Here is a 15,418-nt window from a genome sequence, read left to right on the forward strand (position 1 = left end):
CGTCTTGATAAGAGAGGAACAAGAATAACTTTAATCGCTCTGACAGCTACCGGCTTAGTGCGGCCTGGAAGCGTATTATTAAATAATACACATTACATTTTGATTTAAAGAATTACTAATCTACAACTCATTACTAATCATAACCAATGACTGATTACTAATCGATTATATAATTACATTACCCCCCCCCTCCGCCTCTAATCACTGCACCTGATGAGTTAAGTGATGACGTCACTCTTCTGCTCTATATAAAACCGGGAGCAAGCGAGGGCTTTACCATTCTGGCGAATTGCCCGATGATGCTGGAAGTATTTACCAGCGAAACGTCGTACTCAAACTGTAAATGTGGATTAACTCTCCAACACACCGGTGGGCTGAAGTAGTGAATTATTTGTCTTTTGTCAACGTGACACTTTTCTTTGCTGATTGGCCGTGTCGGGTGGTGGAGGGTTACGACACATTTATAAATAAACGCGATCTAACCCAAAAACCTTTATTATGAATAATATTGGTCGCGAAAGCCTACGTGTTAAACAGATAAATAATTACCACTTAAGTCATTTAAACTCTGTGGTGTGCATATAGCTGTGTGTCTGCAAGCCTATATTGTTTCTCTAACAAATGCAAGCCAATCACATTTTAGAAAAAGTCCTGTAAACTGCAGCTGACTTTATAATTAAATTGTATTTATTCTAACTGAAAGTATGAAAATGTGAGAAAATACATTCGCAACTCTGAATCATGACAAATTATGAGAGGTAGTGAATTAGTTAAAGGCCTAGTCAGAAATTGCCTTGTCTAGTGTAATTACCTCATCCAACATTCACATATCTGCAGACAAAATTAAGAGCCATGAGGGGAGGACCGATCCTGTGGTCACAATTATACCTTTTGCCATATAGAAATGCATTATCATACTACATTCGAAAAAAACATTCTGGCTGTCTGCCTTCCTGGCTGCATCCATATTACTTATATAACCACTTCAGGTTTCAGCCACCTGTGATTAAGCCAGGTTCACATGTGCAGTGAGTTAATGATCTCAGCCTGATCATCAATGACTTCACAGAAAAGCCCATGAAAACAATGTCGGCTTTACACTACATCGAGCGAAGTTCCAGCTCTGAAAACCAAAGATCCGACTGTTTTGTGATGAACATTACTCATTACTCTCCATAGCAGGGCAGATATCAAAGTATTTCCTCCTATTGGGTGGGTACCAGAGGGCACTTAAATATTTCTCAGAAGTAGTTATGTGATTTATGCTTCTGCAAACCATTCTCTAACATGAAACTTGAATTTGGAGCTTTCGTGACTGCAGGAATTATTCTTTGGTTTTTATTATTAATTTTATTATTTCTTATTTCTACGTGACTTTACCTAAAAAAAACATTCTCGAACATGCGATGGTGCACTGCTCAGGCGATGAGGACAGGCCTCATGCACACACATGGAGGTGGGGGGGCTGTCGCATAAGGCTCTGGTTACCTGGTGCTGCAGCCCGGCGATCTGGCCGTGCATGCACTCCATCTCAGCATCCGTGTGCTGAAGTGTGTGCTGCAGCTGCACCACCTCCTGTGCCCTCGCGGCCTCCTCTGCCCTGGAGACTCCCAGCTCGGCCTTGAGAAAGTCCGTCTGTTGCTCCAGAGAATTGCCTGTCGGAAGGGACACAAAACCATGCCGATGAAGACAGTACAGCCACCAGTGGCAGCAGACAGAGAAGGAGCAGCAGCTCAGGAGGAAGAGTACCAGCAGCGGGAGTAGTAGCAGACAGAATAGGTCTGAGGTCCCTCAGACCTATTCACCAGCTTGCATGCAAACACAGGGTCCAGAATAATAATATATGCACAGGAAGGGCCTAGTGAGAGAGCAGTTAGTAAACCCAGTGCAGTCCTATGTTAGACAGCGGAAGTGGTCCACGTGGGAAATGAAGTAAAAACGAGGAATTACTCGTTTTAACTCGTAAAAAGAAGTTATTGGTGCACAGTGCTCGACAAAAATTAGTGTTCAATGGGTCCGTGGATTCAGAAAGATTTTGGAGCACAGGCCCCTACCCACCGGTCTCCTCGCAGCAAGCGTTAGCCTCCTGCAGTCGTTGCTGCAGCTCCAGTACTTCATGCCGCAGGTTGTCCACCTCGGTCTGCTGCACCTCTTGGTTGGTAAAGAGGTCGCGCATGTTCGCTCTCAGCTCCGCGGCCTCGGTGCCCAGCCGCTCGGTTTCAGTCCCGCGCTCTCGCGCCTCTTCCCGCGCCGCCACCAGGTCTGCCTCTGAGCGCCGCAGCAGCTCGTCACGCTCCTTCAGCGCCTGCGGGCGGAGACGGGCAGCATCTAAATTACACGTAATTACAACATGTAATTTGAATATATTAATAAATTGTTTAGCATTCATCCAAAATATTGAGAAAATAAGTGGGCTTGGGCAGGACACATTGCTGTTGCAAGAAGGGGGGTGGCTGTTGCGAGAGTGGAGGCCTCACCTTCTGGAGGACCGTGATGTGCACAACGTGAGCGTCGTACTCTGAATCTTCGTGCATATGTGATGCACGATATTCGGCCAGCTCTATGTATGCCAGATGCAGAGTCGCATCGTGCTCACGCCTCAGCTGCTCCTCGCGCTCGCCCCACCGCACTGCCTCCAACTCCACCTGCAGGCTGTTGATGGCCTGCGAGTGTGCCATTAGCTGCTCACGGGCAGAAGGGCACAGTGTCACAGGCACGTGCATGCATAGGTGGGCATCCCTTCATCACAGACACATGCAGCGTGCAGATGAGGACAGGTACAGACATACAGACACACGGAGCATGTAGTTGTACAGAGAGATAAGAGACTATAGACATGGGCAGGAGGCACAAGAAAATAAATTACAGATGCAGAGACATACACACAAAGACACAAGCAAGTCATACAAATTTGGACACATTATGGAAAGACAGTGCATGTGGAGAGAGCTGTACATAGCCAAAGGCAGAACATGCAGAGGGAGACAAGATAAGAATGCGGAGACACGGGCATTGAGTACAGAGACGCACATACAGGCGCCTCGCATGCAGATGGACGCACACGTGCAGTGGATGCTTTTCAAGATGAAAATAAGAAATTGAGATTCTATTGTAAACAAATCAAGAACTACAAAAATATGCAAGGTAAACACCTGTGGTCTTATTGAACATACCACAATCACGTTTAAAATATTTAGAATGATAATAGAAAGTCAAAAAATAGAACCATGATACATTGTATACATCAATCAACGATTGGTAAGCGTGCATACAACATGGCAACGTTCTTCATCATAAGATAATGAAGAAACTCGTTGCACCCAAATGTTCATCTTCAAATTGAGTCAATATTCAAAACAAATAACTAACAACGCCTCCTCACACCATGTCGGTCATGGGAATGTGTTTGACTATACTTCCCCATGCTGGTCAGCACCGTACAGATGTATTAATCAATAAAACATAATACATGCACATTATGTGGGGAGATGCTATGATACAAAAATTTAGTTTGATCTGCTTTTATCTTTTCATTTTCAACATTATTGGGAATAAAACCATGGACCACTCGCTACAGTGAATTTAGCAAAATTTATTACGGAACCAAAATATAATTCGATGGGTTTTTTTGTGCACTCATTTGCAACTAGGCTGAGACCACTATGCTTGAGAATCCGGTTTAATCACTGTGGTTGGGCGGCTGTAATCCACATTCAATCCTGGCATCTCAGCCATGCTGGCACAGCATGTCTGACCCCTGGGGCACCTAGCTACCTCCCAGAATGCACTCATTTAATGTGCCATTTCCTTGACGTTCAGATCGTAACTCTGAATAAAAACTCAACGCATGAATCAATAATGATGCACTTAATAGGGCAGAGCTTCTAAAAGGTGATGTTTCAGGCAATGGCCTTCATCGCATCAGAGAAGTCAAAGCAGTATCCATTGCAGCGTTATTGACGAATATGTTGAGGTTTTGTTATCTCTGCTTGTGTGCCACGCAGCTTCACAACGTGAACACGTTATTCGGGTCTTTCGGTAAGGCCATGTAGATACAAAAATAATAAAAAAATAATAACAATATCACGACATTTCGATCGCAACACAAGCAATCGTCATCAAGTGAAGGATATGGCAGGAGAGCTGCCGAGGCAGGAAAAAATATATGGCGGGAGCGCTGCTAAGGCAGGGAGTTAAAAAGGTTTGAGATGGGTGTAGCTCAAGGGTCAGTGGGCAGGGCTTGATGAAATTTGCATGTAAATGTAAGATCGACGAAATCTTGACAAACGAAGTTTCATTTTAGCCGTGCTCCGTGTAACAAGGGGACAGGGGGGTTGGTGGTGGCCACAGTACCTCCTCAGCATGGTTTTTCTTGAGTTGGTGCAGCATCTCATGGAGACTCTTCTCTGTCTGGCGCAGTGCGCCACGCAGGGTGGCGAACTGCGCTCTTGCCCTGCTCAGATTGTCCCGCAGGGTCGATACCTCCCGGGACAGCTGGTGCATTTCTTTCTCCGGCATTTCCAACTGCGACGGGAGCAAGGGCACATGGCACGGGCACGTTAGCGCCTCCCAGCGTAAATCCTGCCTTCAATCGCATTGTGACATGCCATTCGCCATCGGATGGTGGAGACAACACCATGGCACATGGCAAGTGAGGTGCCTAATACACAGGTAAACACACATAGGACAGATGGGCTGACACCCACACACCCAAGCAAAGGCAACACCACGATTCCCCGCACAGCCTAAACAGAGTGGTAGAATGCGCAGCAGCGCTGGCCTAGGAAACGCACCCACACCATCTTCATTTACATTCGCTCAGCCAATGAGAGTGACAAATGCTCCAAGACAACCAGCATTCATGGCCATGAGTACTTAAAAATCAATAATTTCGTCAATGTTAATACAATATTTGAACCTTATGGGGTCCCATAAGCCCCCGGCTCTCGCATAAACTGCGTTGCGACATCATTTTGTCTGTTGAAGGCGAATAAAAAAACGGCAAACTATTCCTCTCGACGAGCTCTACACGATGCGCTAATCAAAGTTTCAAAGTTTGGTTTCTTCTGCGCATTCGTCCTCGCTGCGCTTGGACGGCATGACAACAGAATGATCCGCGCCAGGTAGGTCGCGCCGTTTATGTGCGCGGTGTGACGGAGTCACCAAAAATGTATTCATTACGATTTTGACTTACGTTTATTCGCGACCTCGGGGTCCCGCCATAAGGTTAATTTGATATTCAGTTTTATCACAGTACGCTCTGAGCCACACAGCGCTTGCCAATTTTTAAAAGACAAACTCGTCCGCCGACGTGTTTGCTCCTCCTTGGTCTCTCTGCCTTAGCCCCAAAATGTCTGGGAATGTCAACATGCCAGTGATAAGGCCGGTCGAGGTGAGTGAGCATATGGCGATTACACTGGTGAGTACAGTACATAATACTTCCTGATGCTATTATTTAAAAAAAAATTCGTTTTGATGGAATGTTTACCATCTGTTTTATTACTCTTATAAAATAGCGCTGATACTGATACTCCAATGAAGCCCTCATTTATTGTTCATAAGCGATAACGCTGTCGAGAAGTCATCCCCATATATAATGGTATAACCCTTTTCGCGCTGATTTCCTGAATGCTCATTTCTCCACATAGGCATCTTGAGCGCTAAGCGAGACTGCCTGTATTCATTTCAGCCTAAGTCGACATAGGGGAGTCCCAACACTGGCTCAGATATCCCTCGCCACTGGTGTTAGCAGGTATTTGTGGTTCATGCGGACTTGCTGCCTTGTAAAAGGTGTCAATCTGGTGTTGGGGCAAAGCTTTTTTTTATCATTCCATACACGTTTGCATTTTAGCTGGTAAGTGGCAGAGTGGTGGCCTCCACTCCAGCCTAGATTTGTGTCTGTCCCCTACCTCTTGCCGAGTACAACTCCTCTGACATCAAAACACAAGGGGCCGTCCATAAATGACGTCACGCGATTTTGGACCCCTCCCCCTTTGTCACACGGTGTCACAAAAAGTCAGACCCCCCCAAAAAAAAACATGCTTCAAATCGCTTTAGTTCATAGTTCCATTTATTTGGTATAGCCCTGCGAGCCATTCAGCTCTTGAATCGGGTGCAACCGCAACAAACAAAAACATGAACAAGAAAACATCTTAAACTATTGTCATTGTAGTGCGTATTAATGTGGTGCTGCACTCTGATGTTGTAGAACATTTATTAAAAAGTATTTAATTAAGTAGAACGTGTTGTCTATTTTTATTTAAAATTGCGCATTTTGATGTGACATCACATTTCTCAAACCCCCCCCCCCGTCACACATCGTCACAAATGTCTGCCCCCCCCCCCAAGTGCGTGACGTCATTTATGGACGGCCCCCAAGAGGTGGCACTACGCACCTACACTGTTGACACATTCATTGTCTCATGTGTTGCTTTCTCAACTGTGGTCTGTTGAAGAATATCATGTATATTCTTGCCGACGCAGATAAAGAAACACAGGTGCTCAGATCGCTGGCTTTGCCCGAATTACAGGCCACCACGCAGCGATAAGGAGCCCGCAGCGCTGACGTAATCAAATGCAGCGATGACGTTGATGCAGCGATTACGCCTTCGACTACAGCGATGACGACATCGATTAGTGATGACGTCATCAATTACAGTGACGACGTCAATTTCAGTGAAGAAGGCATCGAATACAGTGACGATGTCATCAATGGCAGTGATTACGTCACTGGCTTTACCCAAAAAGGGCGGAGCCAATGGCTCGGGCCTTATTGCGTCACCAAACGTCACGTGACCCCCAGGCACAGCTGCTGGGAAATGGCAGTTGACACGAGATGCTATCACCTTGGCAACGCAAACAAGGACCAACTGCCCAGAGAAAGCTTTCTCCGACTAAAATCCTTGATGAAACTCTCAATCTGTGATCTTAAACTATGAACCTCGTTACCCACGCATCAAGCGCTCAATTTAAAGTAAAATTTAAATATTTTAAAAAATAATATTTTTTCTCGATGTGATCACAGTACTATATTTGTTACTTCGTATAACTCCAACGCAAGAGGTGGCGCCACTCACCTCCACTGTTGACGAATTTGGAGTCTCCAGCGTCGCTTGCATCTGCTGCCGTCTCTTGAAGAACTTCATGGCTCCTGTTGGGGGCGCAAGAGACAAACGCAGCCGCTCAGCTCGCTCGCCCTGCCGGAGTGACGTAACACCATTGGGGTCGGAGGTGAGAGCGCAGGAAGTGACGCACTTGGCCCCGCCTACCATGGGCGGAGCCAGATCACGTGCCCCCAGGCACCCTATGGCGGCAGAGGAAGCTGCCTCCGTATCAGCCAGGGCTCAAATTTCTCGACGCGGCTTTTGCGTCTGCGATTTGAAACTCGGAACCTCTTCACTCACGTGTCGAGAGTTCAATGTTTGAATGCAATTTAATCGAGGCCACTGTCTTGGTATGGTCCTTTGACTGTTGGTGTTTTGCCATCTTGCCCAAGCTTGGATTTGATGTTGACAAATCTACAAGAAGGTATGACCTTGCACAGTTTGATTTTACATGACATTTATTCGTGACTTGACTACATTTTCTCAATCCTTACTCGAGTATCTTTAATTGCATTTTGTTGTTGATGCAACTGGCTAACCCGACCCTTCTGGACGTGTGTGAAAGAGAACGTCAAAACTCATGTAAAATACAGATTCTGATTTATCTACACGCACACGCGGAAGGCAAACGCGGGTACCTGGCCTCTATGCAGCAGACACGAGTAATGTATTATCTTTCAGGATGTTATTTAGAACTTTATTGAATGTTATGTCACCAACCAAACATCGAGCATAGCAACAAATATCATGCAACACTCCGGAGACGGACACCTCCCTTACCGACCTCACCTCATCCTCCTCACCCCTAGCCTCGTCCTCACCCCTAGCCTCGGCCTCCTCACCCCTAACCCCTCACCTCGCCCTCCTCACCCCTCGTTCTCCTCACCCCTCATCTTCTCACCTCGTTCTCCTCACCCCTCGCCTCGTCCTCACCCCTAGCCTCGGCCTCCTCACCCCTAACCCTTCACCTCGTCCTCCTCACCCCTAGCCTCGTCCTCACCCCTAGCCTCGGCCTCCTCACCCCTAACCCCTCACCTCGCTCTCCTCACCCCTCATCTTCTCACCTCGTTCTCCTCACCCCTCGCCTCGTCCTCACCCCCGTTCTACTCACCTCGTCCTCACCGCTCGCCTCATCCTCACCCCTCGCCTCATCCTCACCCCTCGCCTCATCCTAACCCCTCACCTCGTCCACCTCACCCGTCGTCCTCAACCCTCACCTCGTTCTCACCCCTCGCCTCTCGTTCTACTCACCTCGTCCTTACCCCTCACCTCGTTCTCACCTCATCCTCACACGGCTACCTGCACTCTATGTAGTAGACGTGAATAATTGACTATAATTCAGATTGTTATTAATAACTTTATTACATGTTTTGTCACGAATCAAACATCACCTCCTCCTCACCCTTCACCTCGTCCTCACCCCGTCCTCGCATCTCGCCTCGTCCTCCTCACCCCGTTCTCCTTCACCCCTCGTTCTCACCCCTCGCCTCGTCCTCCTCACCCTTCACCTCGTCCTTCTCATCCCTCAGCTCGTATTCCTCACCCCTTACCTCGCCCTCACTTCGTCCTCCTCACCCCTCACCTCGTCCTCGCCTCGTCCTCACCCCTTGCCTCGTCATCTTTACCCCTTAGCTCATCCTCCTCACCCTCACCTCGTCCTTCTCTAACCCCTCGCTCTCCTCACCTCGTCCTCACCCATCACCTCGTCCTCCTCACCCATCGCCTCGTCCTCCTCAACCCTCGTTCTCACGCCTCGTTCTCACCCCTCACTTCGTCCTCCTCACCCCTCACCTCGTCCTCGCCTCGTCCTCCTCACCCCTTGCCTCGTCATCTTTACCCCTCAGCTCATCCTTCTCACCCTCACCTCGTCCTCCTCACCCCTCACCTCGTCCTCCTCAGCTCGTCCTCTTAACCCCTCGTCCTCCTCACCTCGTCCTCAACCCTCACGTCGTCCGCTTGACCTTTCACCTCGTCCACACCCCTCACCTCATCCTCACCCATCACTTCGTCTTCCTCCCCCCTCACCTCGTCCTCCTCACCCCTCGACTCGTCCTTCTCACCCCTCATCCTCCTCACCCCTCGTCCTCCTCACCCCTCGCCTCATCTTCCTCACCCCTCGCCTCATCTTCCTCACCCATCGTCCTCCTCACCCCTCGTCCTCCTCACCCCTCGACTCGTCCTCTCACCTCAGTTCGTCCTCCTCACCCGTCGTCGTCCTCACCGCTCACCTCGTCCTTCTCACCCCTAACCTCTCCCTCGCCTCGTCCTCCTCACCCTTAGCTCGTCCTCACTCCTCGTCCTCCCCTCCCCTCGCTGTCCTCAACATTAGCCTCGTCCTCCTCACCCCACACCTCGTTCTTCTTACCCCTCATCTTGTCCTCCTCACCACTCGACTCGTCCTACTCACCCCTCACCTCGTCCTCCTCACCCCTCGTCCTCCTCACCCCTCGTCCTCACCTCTCCTCCTCCTCACCCATCGTCCTCCTCACACATCGTCCTCCTCACCGCTCGTTCTCCTCACCCCTCGTTCTCCTCACCCCTCAGCTCGTCTTCCTCACCCCTCACCTCACCTCGTCCACCGCACCCAGCGCCTCGTCATCCTCACGCCTCGCCCACCTCACCCCTCACCTCGTCCTTCTCACCCACACCGCGTTCTTCTTACCCCTCACCTCTTCCTCCTCACCCCTCGACTCGTCCTTCGCACCCCTCACCTCCTTACCTCTCGTCCTCCTCACCCCTCGTCCTCCTCACCCCTCGCTCTCCTCACCCCTCGCTCTCCTCACCCCTCGTCTTCCTCACCCCTCGCTCTCCTCACCCCTCGCTCTCTTCACCCCTCGCTTTCCTCAACCCTCGTCCTCACCTCGTTTTTCTTCTCACCCCCCGTCCTCACCCCTCGCTCTCCTCAGCCCTCGCCTCGTCCTCCTTACCCACACACCTCGTTCTTCTTACGTCTCACCCCCCCTCCTCCTGACTTCTCATCCTCCTCACCCCTCGCTCGTCCACCGCACCCTGCTCCTCATCCTCCTCACCCCTCACCTCGTCCTCCTTACCCCTCACGTCGTCCGCTTGACCCCTCACCTCGTCCTCTTGACCCCTCACCTCGTCCTCTTGACCCCTCACCTCGTTCTCACCCCTCACCTCGTCCACCTCACTTGTCCTCAATCCTCACCTCGTTCTCACCCCTCACCTCGTCCTCCTCACCCCCACAGCTCGTTCTTCTTACTCCTCACCCCTCACTCTCCTCACCCCTCGTCCTCCTCACTCTCGTCATCATCACCCCTCGTCCTCCTCACCCCTCACCCATCGTCCTCCTCACCCCTCGTCCGCCTCACCTTTCACCTCGTCCTCCTCACCCCTCGACTCGTCCTCACCTCTCACCTCAGCTCGTCCTCCTCACCCGTCGTCGTCCTCACCCCTCACCTCTCCCTCACCTCGTCCTCCTCACCCTTAGCTCGTCCTCACTCCTCGTCCTCCCCTCCCCTCGCTGTCCTCAACATTTGCCTCGTCCTCCTCACCCCACACCTCGTTCTTCTTACCCCTCATCTTGTCCTCCTCACCACTCGACTCGTCCTACTCACCCCTCACCTCATCCTACTCACCCCTCGTCCTCTTCACCCATTGTCCTCCTCACCACTCGTTCTCCTCACCCCTAGTTCTCCTCACCCCTCAGCTCGTCTTCCTCACCCCTCACCTCACCTCGTCCACCCCACCCCGCGCCTCGTCATCCTCACGCCTCACCCCTCACCTCGTCCTTCTCACCCACACCGCGTTCTTCTTACCCCTCACCTCTTCCTCCTCACCGCTCGACTCGTCCTCCGCACCCCTCACCTCCGCACCCCTCACCTCCTCACCCCTCGTCCTCCTCACCCCTCATTCTCCTCACCCCTCGCTCTCCTCACCCCTCGTCCTCCTCACCCCTCGCTCTCCTCACCGCTCGCTCTCCTCAAACCTCGTCCTCACCCCCACACCTCGTTTTTCTTCTCACCCCCCGTCCTCATCCCTCGCTCGTCCTCCGCGCCCTGCTCCTCACCTCCTCACCCCTCGTCCTCCTCACCCCTCGCTGTCCTCACCCCTCGCTCTCCTCACCCCTCGCTCTCCTCACGCCTCGCTCTCCTCAGCCCTCGCCTCGTCCTCCTCACCCCTCGTCCTCCTCACCCCCACACCTCGTTCTTCTTACTTCTCACCCCCCGTCCTCCTCACTTCTCGTTCTCCTCACCCTCTCGCTCGTCCACCGCACCCTGCTCCTCATCCTCCTCACCCCTCACCTCGTCCTCCTTACCCCTCACGTCGTCCGCTTGACCCCTCACCTCGTCCTCTTGACCCCTCACCTCGTTCTCACCCCTCACCTCGTCCACCTCACTTATCCTCAACCCTCACCTCGTTCTCACCCCTCACCTTGTCCTCCTCACCCCCACAGCTCGTTCTTCTTACTCCTCACCTCTCACTCTCCTCACCCCTCACTCTCCTCACCCCTCGTCCTCCTCACTCTCGTCATCGTCACCTCTCGTCCTCCTCACCCCTCGCCTCATCTTCCTCACCCCTCGCCTCATCTTCCTCACCCCTCGCCTCATCTTCCTCACCCATCGTCCTCACCCCTCGTCCGCCTCACCTTTCACCTCGTCCTCACCCCTCGACTCGTTCTCACCTCAGCTCGTCCTCCTCACCCGTCGTCGTCCTCACCGCTCACCTCGTCCTCCTCACCCTTAGCTCGTCCTCACTCCTCGTCCTCCCCTCCCCTCGCTCTCCTCACCATTTGCCTCATCCTCCTCACCCCACACCTCGTTCTTCTTACTTCTCATCTTGTCCTCCTCACCACTCGACTCATCCTACTCACCCCTCACCTCACCCTCCTCACCCCTCACCCTCCTCACCCCTCGCCTCGTACTCACCCCTCACTTCGTCCTCCTCACCCCTCACCTCGTCCTCCTCACCCCTCACCTCGTCCTCGCCTCGTCCTCCTCACGCCTTGCCTCGTCATCTTTACCCCTCAGCTCATCCTCCTCACCTCGTCCTCCTCACCCCTCACCTCGTCCTCCTCACCTCGTCCTCCGCACCCCTCAGCTCGTCTTCCTTACCTCGTCCTCACCCCTCACGTCGTCCGCTTGACCTTTCACCTCGTCCACACCCCTCACCTCATCCTCACCCATTACCTCGTCTTCCTCACCCCTCACCTCATCCGCTTTACCCCTCAGCTCATCCTCCTCACTCCTCAGCTCGTCCTCCTCACCCCTCGTCCTCCTCACCCCTCGACTCGTCCTTCTCACCCCTCATCCTCCTCACCCCTCGTCCTCACCTCTCATCCTCCTCACCCCTCGTCCTCTTCACCCCTCGTCCTCCTCACCCCTCGCCTCATCTTCCTCACCCATCGTCCTCACCCCTCCGCCTCACCTTTCACCTCGTCCTCCTCACCCCTCACCTCTCCCTCGCCTCGTCCTCCTCACCCTTAGCTCGTCCTCACTCCTCGTCCTCCCCTCGCTGTCCTCACCATTTGCCTCGTCCTCCTCACCCCACACCTCGTTATTCTTACCCCTCATCTTGTCCTCCTCACCACTCGACTCGTCCTACTCACCCCTCACCTCACCCTCCTCACCCATTGTCCTCCTCACCCATTGTCCTCCTCACCCATTGTCCTCCTCACCGCTCGTTCTCCTCACCCCTCGTTCTCCTCACCCCTCACCTCACCTCGTCCACCGCACCCCGCGCCTCGTCATCCTCACGCCTCGCCCGCCTCACCCCTCACCTCGTCTTTCTCACCCACACCGCGTTCTTCTTACCCCTCACCTCTTCCTCCTCACCCCTCGACTCATCCTCCGCACTCCTCACCCCTCGTCCTCCTCACCCCTCGCTCTCCTCACCCCCCGCTCTCCTCAGCCCTCGCCTCGTCCTCCTCACCCCCACACCTCGTTCTTCTTACTTCTCACCCCCCGTCCTCCTCACTTCTCGTCCTCCTCACCCCTCGTCCTCCTCACCCCCACACCTCGTTCTTCTTACTTCTCACCCCCCGTCCTCCTCACCCCTCGTCCTCCTCACCCATCGTCCACCTCAGCCCTCGACTCGTCCTCACCTCTCACCTCAGCTCGTCCTCCTCACCCGTCGTCGTCCTCACCGCTCACCTCGTCCTCCTCACCCCTCACCTCGTTCTTCTTACCCCTCATCTTGTCCTCACCACTCGACTCATCCTACTTACCCCTCACCTCACGTCACCCTCCTCACCCCTCGTCCTCACCCATTGTCCTCCTCACCGCTCGTTCTCCTCACCCCTCAGCTCGTCTTCCTCACCCCTCACCTCGTCCACCGCACCCCGCGCCTCGTCATCCTCACGCCTCGCCCGCCTCACCCCTCACCTCGTCCTCACCCACACCGCGTTCTTCTTACCCCTCACCTCTTCCTCCTCACCCCTCGACTCGTCCTCCTCACCCCTCGTCCTCCTCACCCCTCGCTCTCCTCACCCCTCGCTCTCCTCACCCCTCGCTCTCCTCACCCCTCGTCCTCACCCCCACACCTCGTTCTTCTCACCCCCCCGTCCTCACCCCTCGCTCGTCCACCGCACCCTGCTCCTCACCTCCTAATTCCTCGTCCTCCTCACCCCTCGTCCTCCTCACCCCTCGTCCTTCTCGCCCCTCGTCCTCCTCACCCCTCGCTCGTCCACCGCACCCTGCTCCTCATCCTCCTCACCCCTCACCTCGTCCGCTTGACCCCTCACCTCGTCCTCTTGACCCCTCACCTCATTCTCACCCCTCACCTCGTCCACCTCACTTGTCCTCAACCCTCACCTCGTTCTCACCCCTCACCTCGTCCTCACCCCCACAGCTCGTTCTTCTTACTCCTCACCCCTCACTCTCCTCACTCCTCGTCCTCCTCACCGCTCGTCCTCCTCACCCCTCGTCCGCCTCACCCCTCGTCCTCCTCACCCCTCGTCTTCCTCACCCCTCGTCTTCGGCACCCCTCGTCCTCCTCACCCCTCGTCCTCCTCTCACCCCTCGTCCTCCTCACCCCTCGTCCTCCTCACCCCTCGTCCTCCTCACCCCTCGTTCTCTTCACTCCTCGTTCTCCTCACTCCTCGTCCTCCTCACACCTCATCTCGTCCTCCTCACACCTCATCTCGTCCTCCTCACACCTCATCTCGTCCTCACACCTCACCTCCTGACCTCGTTCTTCTTACCCTTCACCTCGTCCTCCTCACCCCTTGCCTCGTCCTCCTCACCCGCTCCTGACACGGCCAACACACACGCCCATGGCAACCTCACTTAGGGCACGGCACACCGACTTAGCATCACCCTCATTTATACCTCCACGTTTATCGGCCTCGTTCTATCGTGACGGCCAAGACGCTGGACGTTTGTGATAAAGAACTTCGTAGCTCATCGGATTCCTCCTCCAGTGTACAAATAAATAAATATCACGGCTCTGATCTCTTTGCGGCGCCGCAGTGGCGTTCATCACTCGCCGCCTCCCCATGGCACGACTACGACGCCCTCTGTTGGACGCTGTGTGTCATCAACATTGTTGCCAGTGATTACACTCAACACAACGTTGTTGTGAGTGATTACACTCAACACAACGTTGTTGTTGTGATTACACTCAACACAACGTCGTTGTTAGTGATTACACTAAACACAACGTTGTTGTTAGTGATTACACTAAACACAACGTCGTTGTGTGTGATTACACACAACGTCGTTGTGTGTAATTACACTCAACACAATGTCGTTGTGAGTGATTACACTCAACACAATGTCGTTGTGAGTGATTACACTCAACACAATGTCGTTTTGAGTGATTACACTCAACACAACGTTGTTGTTTGTGATTACACTCAACACAACGTCGTTGCGTCTCATCAATATTTTTGTGTGTGATTACACACACAACAACGTTGTGTTTAATCACGCAACAATGTTGCGTGTAATCACTCACATATTGAGTGATTACACACTCGGCGTGTGTCTGTAGCAGTTGTACGTGTACCGCTTGTCGTAGATGTTCGCGGTTTGAATCCAGCGGCCGCCCTGTTTAATGCTACAGGCGTGTTCACCGCAAAGACACCATGTGCCGTCTGCTTCAGTGGACGTTGAAGATCCCAGCGTCATGGACCAGATTTACCGAATTAAATACAATTGCCCGCAAATTACCCAGTTGGAATATACTGTGCCTAGTAATCATTGCTGGGAAATGTGGTAGAACCCTCCTGAAAAGAGCCAGTAGGGCTATCCTGGCTAAAACTGACCACACCCACCCCCTCGTGTGGCATGCTAGCCTTAATAGGTGCTCGCTAACAGCACTTATTTATCGAACAGACTGTTAAATGAAGGGAC

At 52.8% G+C, this 15,418-nt stretch overlaps 1 long non-coding RNA gene across 2 annotated transcripts in view; it reads left to right on the forward strand.

The window, feature by feature from the left end:
- The first annotated feature begins 7,243 nt into the window (after positions 1-7,243).
- LOC142923850 (uncharacterized) overlaps positions 7,244-15,418 on the forward strand; it is a 58,397-nt gene continuing 50,222 nt past the window's right edge. Inside the window, exon 1 of one of the 2 annotated variants that reach the window (XR_012940890.1) lies at positions 7,244-7,527. This is a non-coding gene — a long non-coding RNA (uncharacterized LOC142923850). The remainder of the gene's footprint in view (positions 7,528-15,418) is intronic. The other variant, XR_012940889.1, reaches the window with a different exon arrangement.

This window comes from Petromyzon marinus, unplaced genomic scaffold, assembly GCF_048934315.1.
Source record: "Petromyzon marinus isolate PM22_M1 ecotype Great Lakes invasive population unplaced genomic scaffold, UKy_Petmar_22M1.pri1.0 PM_Scaffold_8, whole genome shotgun sequence".
NCBI lineage: Eukaryota > Metazoa > Chordata > Hyperoartia > Petromyzontiformes > Petromyzontidae > Petromyzon > Petromyzon marinus.